Source organism: Helicoverpa zea, chromosome 19, assembly GCF_022581195.2.
Source record: "Helicoverpa zea isolate HzStark_Cry1AcR chromosome 19, ilHelZeax1.1, whole genome shotgun sequence".
Taxonomy (NCBI): Eukaryota; Metazoa; Arthropoda; class Insecta; order Lepidoptera; family Noctuidae; genus Helicoverpa; species Helicoverpa zea.
In genome coordinates, this window is record NC_061470.1 from 7,146,826 (window position 1) to 7,155,382 (window position 8,557).

Below are 8,557 nucleotides of genomic sequence, written 5' to 3' on the forward strand. Positions count from 1 at the left end.
GACGACGTGATGACTATCATTTTTCTTGAGCATCTCCTTTCTGCTATTGAATCGAGTCTATTTTTGATAAATTGACTATAAAAAAAGCAAAACAGTGGATAACTAAAAACTAACTGCGATGTTTGAGTGTCGTAAAGGAAGATATGAAAATCTGCGAACTCGAACTCCGCCCGATTCTCCTAATTTTACATAAGCGACATACGATTCACATTCGACTGAGATCCAATCCCGACTTAATTAAGATTGAAGCGTTTGTGTGGCATTCCGCTATAGTTTCTTTGAAATAAACGTTTTTATTTTTTTCTGTCATTCAATAATGAATCATTTTGTCTGCAAATGATTTACGATTACAATATGATTGTAGAGCAAACTACCGTATAGACCAAAATCACCAAAATAGCAGACCAATCGAATGTCGTTGGAATACGATTGGTCTTATATTACTAGCAGAATGCCCGATATGGTTAAAACCATGTTAAAACTGCTATTGCGATCATATTGCGATTCAATTTCTTTTCGATTTTGACATTATTAATTTATGAGAATCGGGCCCCAGGATAGAGCGAAATGGAAAAGAACATGCGGAAAGCGGACCCCGTCACAAGACGGGATAAACGCTAAGAAGAAGTGGATAACAACACTTAAGGGAAAAAATAAAACTCGCGACGTAATCAGTGTCGGAAACTTCTAGTGCCATGTCAAGAGTTTTCATTTTGATCCTTTCAGTGTTTTGTGAAGTTTACGAGTTCCGTACCCAAACGGAGAAACCGGTCAAGAGCGTGGCGGGCGTGCAGGTTTCCGTAGTTTCCCGATTACAGCTCATACCTATCGGGACCCCATGATCACTTCAGGAGAAATCTTAGTGCTAATTAGCCCAAAGTATAGCAGCATGGGGGATACCCTAACAAAACATTTTTACCAGTTTCGTCGGCGTGGTCTCTAGTGCTAACGGTCACTAAGTGTATCCGCCGACGCCGTTTTTGCCCATAGCCCCCTTGGCTATGGTGCCCATGCCTGGCCACTACACGCCATCACCAATTGAATGTGTACAGGGGGTATCTGTATGTTAACGGACAATTGTCAATCGGGGAGTTGTCTGTTTTTTGGGCACACAAGACAATGGGCCAATGTTTAGTTTCGCCACCAGCCGCTGAGGATAGTACACTTTTGTGTTGCGTGTAAAAATAAATACAGTAGTGTAGTATCTATACAAATAAATAGCCGCAGCCGTAATTACTTCGACGTCCATCGCAAGTGGTTTGCGAGGCTGTAATGAGCCATGATTGTGTGAACACCAAGTGATCGTGGCCTACAATTGTGCATTGCAAAACGTGGCCCTTCACAAGCCATTGTGTACTGGGCTTTACAAAATAACAGAAAAAGTCGCATTCTGAAGATACACAATATGCCCCTCTGTCGTGTTGCATATTGCTTACTAATAAATCCTTCGTTTGAAGTTCGGCTCGTTTTCGGTCAGGGTTATGTTTTGTACAAAGTTTTCCCTCTTTTTTTGGAAGTCCGTAAAAAATACGGTCTAGCTTTCGTAAAACATGAACCTTAACTATACCCATAGAGTATAGTAAATAGATTGGGAATAGAGAACCCACTTCGATTTTTTTCTGCAACCTTCAAACGATTTTTGAAGCGCCATCTGGTATCGTCTGCCGAAACAAATTGTTTATGTGTGCGTACATCCCATTTCACACACATGTATACATCAGTATTGTCTACAGGTTATTCGTCATCTCGACAGACTAAACTCACCATTAAAGTGTCGAGTTGGTGAAACTCGAAATTTGTACATTTATCATGTCGTCAACTCGCCACTCAAGATTTTCATTCGTGTCCAGTTAGTGAAACTTAGATTTTATCACTTTTATGTTTTCGCCAACTGGATACATTGTGTCACAAACATCATCGGCCACTGAACGTCCATTTTGCAAACGTTTGAAACGCGAAAAGTTGATTCCCAAACTTGGCGAAAACATAAAAGTGATAAAATCTAAGTTTCACTAACTGGACACGAATTAAAATCTTGACGTGGCGAGTTGACGACATGATAAATGTACAAATTTTGAGTTTCACCAACTCGACACATTCGTGGTGAGTTTAGTGTGTCGAGATGACGAATAACCGTCTATAGATATTCTAGGGGAATTTGTTCATACGTACGTACTTACAAAATATAGCCACAGAATGTAGAAAATAGTTATTTATTGAAATATGGAAATACAACACAGATTACTACAACTCAACAGAACAACGTTATGTAGGAACATTTAGAAAGTACTTAGTAGGCGACCTGGAATTAAATAAAAATCATATTTACTTATGTTTATGTTTATTGTAATAAATTTGTGCTGAAAGTTTAGTTTCATCATCCTCATCACGATATTGGATTTTACCTGATAAAATTCGATTAATTGAGCGGCACCAACTATATACCAAAATATTTATTGTAATGTTTTCAAAAACATTTCTTAATTCTATCTTGTGGATATCGCAGGTGAAAGGATAATCCACAAATATGTCTAAAAACATTTTTATCTTTTCTTTTAATTTAGTTTTTGGCACATTCTTTTTCAAAATTTCTACTACAATATTTTGTATGTCTTTAAAAACTTTTTCCGCCACTATATTGGGATACAACAGACAATGTTTTCCTTTTGTATATTCTTTTGCCCTTATATAACTATTTGATTTTAATTGACTGTCGCCAGTTAGTTCAGTTTTGCAGTGCCTGCATGATTTAGCAACTTTTTTAAAACATTTAGCCAGCACCCACCCACATACATAATTGGCCTGACCAGCATCAGCAGGCTCAGAATTTAAATTTATAAAAGGCACCTCAATTTCGTCATTTTCTTCTTGCTGAAATGGTAGAACCTCATTACTGGGAACATTAGAAGTGTTTTCTAAAAGTTTGTCTTCCAAAAAGAAACTCAATGTCTGAAGACAATCATTGTCATCATTTTCACAGTTAGCGTTAAGTGAATGGGGTGAGTTATAATTATTTAAAAGAAGTGATTTATAGGCACCTTCAAAGCTAATTGTGTTGGGTGCCGTATTCCTCACCCCAAAACTTCTAATGTTCCCAAAAAAATTTTCCAGTGGGTCCTGGTTAAAGTTTCTGGTCATCATTGTATCAAATAAATATTTTTGGGATAATATTTTCCACAACTGTTGCATGCCCTCAATAGTACGTATAAAATTTTTTATTGAAGGTACCGAACTCGTTTCAATTAATCTTATTTTATTTTCCTTTTCTTTTTTAACTTTAATAAATTTTATTGATTTTAATACCTTTTTGGCATTTTCCCATAATTCATGATGAGGAGAATTGTTTCTAACACCACATTTATACATTTTTCCATGTATCATATTAAATGAGCTTGAATTTAAGGAATCAAATAAATTGTCCATCATTTTGGTAAATGTAATTACTTGGCGGCACTCATTAGATAAATCGCCCCTAGCAGATAAATGTTCTGCAGCTGTAGCAACACTGCGGCTAAAAATTTGGGTTGCGTGTTTGACCTTCATTTTTTTTATTTTCTCCACATAAATATGTTCATCAGTTAGTTTCTGACATATTTTTAATTCACCATGTAATTTGTCCGCTTCATAAATTTTCTGGTAATATTCCCATTTTATCGTCTTTTCAACCTTTTCTTCGAAGTCGAAATATTTTAAGTCCTTCGTAAGTAAATTGTTTCTTACCCCTTTCAATAAATGAGGGACATCAAATAATGGGATAATTTTAGATTTCCCTACTTCCATTACATCATGTCTCCATTCCTTATTTTCTTTTATGAATTTTATTCTACTATCTTCAATAATTTCATTCACTACACTGACATTTACTGTGCTTTGGTCGCACACTGTGCACAAAATATTAAGCCCTGTACCCTGAACATATTTAATGACTTTTATAGTCAAGGCTTTTAATTCTGCTTTGTTAACAGAATTTGTAAAAAAGTATGCAACAGGCTGTTTAAATTTTTTCTTTAATCCTTTGACCATGTAAACTAAAACATGGTCAGCAATTTTTTTACTACGCCAAGCGAATCCCTTTAATTTATCCTTAGATCCGTCGTAATGGATCTGCGGCGATATTGACATCTCGTCAAAAATAAGACAGCAGAGGCGATCTTCTGGACTTAATTCCTTCACAGTCTTTCTCATTTTTATGAATAAAAACTTATTTAGCCCCGACTCTATTTCAATTTTCGCAAGAAGCCTTTTTAATGATTTTATAGAGGGCAATGTAAAGTATTTATATAAAAGAGTATAACTCTTGGGACTCTTTTTGTACATGGAGAGAGACAAAACTTTTTCCTTTAAAGTAAACCTCCGCCCACGAGCTCTCTTGTGAGTTTGGGTGTACTGCATGTTTGTGAATATTTTTGCTGCAGTTGTCATATTTCTCGTTATTTTTTTTAAACAATTTGTATTGCTAATTTTATCAACGCTGGCTAATCTTTCTTTCAAACTACTACTCCGTTTACGTAACCGAATAATTTCGGTTTTTAAATTCTTCATTTGGAATCTTGAAATCTTTAATTCATTCTCCAGCGATGAAGTTGATTTCAGTTTTTCTGCAAAAAAAAAAAAACTTTTACTTTACTACTTTCCACACCCAGATAAAAAGTAGCCTATGTATAAACATTTTTTTTGGATATCTTATGGTATAAACTACATTGGCACTTACTTTTGTCTCCTTTAAGTTTCCGTCTTTGTTGTATACCATGTTTACTGCAATAATTATGTTCTGCTGCTATAACACACGCATTGGGAGGTGCAGCTGAAAATAAAATAATAATAATTCACCATTGTCATTGTAAACATCAAAATTACTAGTGTGAGTTACATGAGGATTATTAACCTAAATTGTCATTACAATAAATCAAGTTGAAGTGTGTTTGTAATGACTACACAACAGTTACATATTACTTAATGCAGTAATTAATTATGGTAGCTAGTTAAACATAATTTGAGAATGTAGGTAGCCAAGCGTTTACATACCAGTGATTATTTGCTTTGATGTAGAAGGCAGATCCCATATATTATGTTCAGGCATAGGAAGTTCAGTTGGTATATGTGGAGTTGCAGGAGGCATATGAGCATCTTGTGATGGAGCACCTGGAAATAGTAAAAACAAGTCTAAGATCCCACTAAACAACAACCTTCACCGAGTTGGTTAAGGGGTGAATGAACAGTATTTTATATCCAATTAAATATTACTATACTGCAAACAGGTGGCCTTAAAGGTATCTATGAAAAAAATGAAATTTAAAAAGCGTCGCCCCCACCCAGAATACAAAGGGGGCGGGATTCTCCATCGCGATTAGCTCCGGTACCCGCCTGGGGTATTATTACTCTATTTCGTAGTCGCATTAAATTATATTAGGAGCAATGTTTTAAAACTTAAGAAAAAGAAAAGTTAAGAGGTGAAAGAGAGAAGGTGACTGCAGAGTACATATTTTAAAGTAATAAGATATATATTTTATCAGACACTGAAGAGAAGGTAAAGGGAAAGGGAAGGTTAGTTGGGAAGTTGGGACCGTTAGTTGGAAAGGGTTAGCCGAGGTGTTATGACTATATTTTCTGATGGTACCTCATGTTTACCAATTGGCACAGGGTCGTCTAGTTCTTACTGACTTCTTTAAGCGTTCATGCCTTCCCCCATCACGTCAAGGTGGCCCCATGGGGGGGGGGATTATTATTATAAAAAAAATGCAGTATTTAATTATGGCAGCTAGTTAAACATAATTTGAGAATGTAGGTAGCCAAGCATTTACGTACCAGTGACTATTTGCTTTGATGTAGAAGGCAGATTCCATATATTATGTTCAGGCATAGGAAGTTCAGTTGGTATATGTGGAGTTGCAGGAGGCATATGAGCATCTTGTGATGGAGCACCTGGAAATAGTAAAAACAAGTCTAAGATCCCACTAAACAACAACCTTCACCGAGTTGGTTAAGGGGTGAATGAACTGCATTTTATATCCAATTAAATATTAATATACTGCAAACAGGTGGCCTAAAAGATTTCAGTTCAGTTTAATTGTGAATAATTAAGAATTTTGTTTTCTTAATGGCAATTTTAACTCAGTAGGTGGCATTGCGATCTAGTTCAAGAATAAAGATCTAAATCTTACCCTGAAGATGGAGAGTAGGAACAGCTATGTTATTTAAACGGTTGTTGCGATTCTTAAACTTGTCTGCAAAATGTATGTCACAGATGACTCGCTTTCTGTAAAATTTGATATCATCTGCAGTCTCCAGTTTTCCACCAACTATATTAACCCAGGCTTTGAATAACTCAGGATTCTTTTCTGGGTGTGGAAATTGATGTTGTGTCACACCTGAAAAATAAATTACAAAAATATGAAGTTTGTATGCTGATATTGTATAGTGTATGTATGAATGAATACCTATTACCTATGTATGTGTGCGCGTGTCTATCTATGTATGTCTATCTTATTAAATCATGTATCATTTCATATGGGATTCAGTAATAAATGGTTACTCGTAAGGAACTGTGTTTCTCTAAACGCCCAACCTTATAATTGACTGAGTTGGTATCTCCCGTGATGACAAGTTTATCCGGATGACTAGGAGCTTTCAGGAGCACGATTCTGGGGCCCGATTCTGTTAAGTTAATAATGTCAAAATTGAATAGAAATTGCATCGCAACAGCTTTTTTAACCATATCGGGCATTCTGTTACTAATATAAGACCAATCGTATTCCAACGACATTCGATTGGTTTGCGATTGGTCTGCCATTTTGGTCTATATTACCATAATATTCTTAGTCTATATTGCCATATTGCAATCGTAAATCATTTGCAGACAAAATGATTCATTATTGAATGACAGAAAAGGATAAAAACGTTTATTTCAAAGAAAAAATTGCGCAGAATCCTGCCCCTGCTAATTTTACTTTAGCGACATGCGATTCACATCCGACTGAGATCCAATCACGACTCAATTACGATTGAAGCGTATGTGGCATTCCACTATTTTTTCTTTTAAATAAACGTGTTTATCCTTTTCTGTGATTCAATAATGAATCATATTGTCTGCAAACGATTTACGATTGCAATATGGCAATATCATCATCCTCCGAGCCTTTTCCCAACTATGTTGGGGTCGGCTTCCAGTCTAACCGGATTCGAATTATTCCCAACTAGCGACCCGCCCCGGCTTCGCACGGGTAACAGTATTTCTCCATTATTTAATAGATGTTATTATACATAAAAACCTTCTCATGAGTTACTCTATCTATTAAAAAAAACCGCATCAAAATCCGTTGCGTAGTTTTAAAGATTTGAGCGTTCATAGGGACATACAACATGACACATGACAGAAAAAGCGACTTTGTTTTATACTATGTAGTAATAGTCCCCTCTAGCGCTGTCCTCCGGGGTGATAGCCGGGAATTGTCTTCCCAGTTATCACCGGGGTGACAATTTGTGCCGACTGTTCCCTTTGAAAACTGACTAGAGGGGACAAATGGGAAGTCTATTTCTCAGTTGTCACCGGGGGGGTGACATTGGCTACGGTTCCTTCTTCCTTCCAAAGAAAAAAAAATGTAATTACCATAGATTTCAGGTTTTTTATTTATTATGCTACATAGAATCTTCCAAAGAAAAAAAAATGTAATTATCATAGATTTCAGGTTTTTATTTCTTATAACAAACAACATTGTGTTTCCTTTAATAGGTACATCACATATTATTAATTTCTATTAACACCAATCGTTTTCTTAATTTTATTTAATTTAACAAGATTACAAACTGTGTTACAAATAAGCATGCGACTAATAAGCACTTTTAACTTAACCATTAGTGATTATCTGTGATTAGTATTAATTAAAGTTATCTGTGATTGTGCCTATTATAGGAAACATAATGTTGTTTTTGTTTTTTATAGTAGTATTAACTACTATAAAAAAATCGATTTTTGTAAGCCTGTTGACATTGTGTTAGTTAAAATAATAATATATATATTTTTTTATGTGATTCTATGTAACATAATAAATAAAAAACCTGAAATCTATGGTAATTACATTTTTTTTTCTTAGGAAGGAAGAAGGAACCGTAGCAAATGTCACCCCCCCGGTGACAACTGAGAAATAGACTTCCCATTTGTCCCCTCTAGTCAGTTTTCAAAGGGAACAGTCGGCACAAATTGTCACCCCGGTGATAACTGGGAAGACAATTCCCGGCTGTCACCCCGGAGGACAGCGCTAGAGGGGACTATTGGGAATAATTCCCGGATTCAGCTGAGTACCAGTGCTGTACAAGGAGCGACTGCCTATCTGACCTCCTCAACCCAGCTACCCGGGCAACCCGATACCCCTTGGTTAGACTGGTGTCAGACTTACTGGCTTCTGACTACCCGTAACGACTGCCAAGGATGTTAAATGATAGCCGGGACCTACAGTTTAACGTGCCATCCGAAACACAGTCATTGGTTTCTAAGATATACTTAGAAAGTACATACAAACTTAGAAAAGTTGCATGGGTACTTGCCTGACCTGGAATCGAA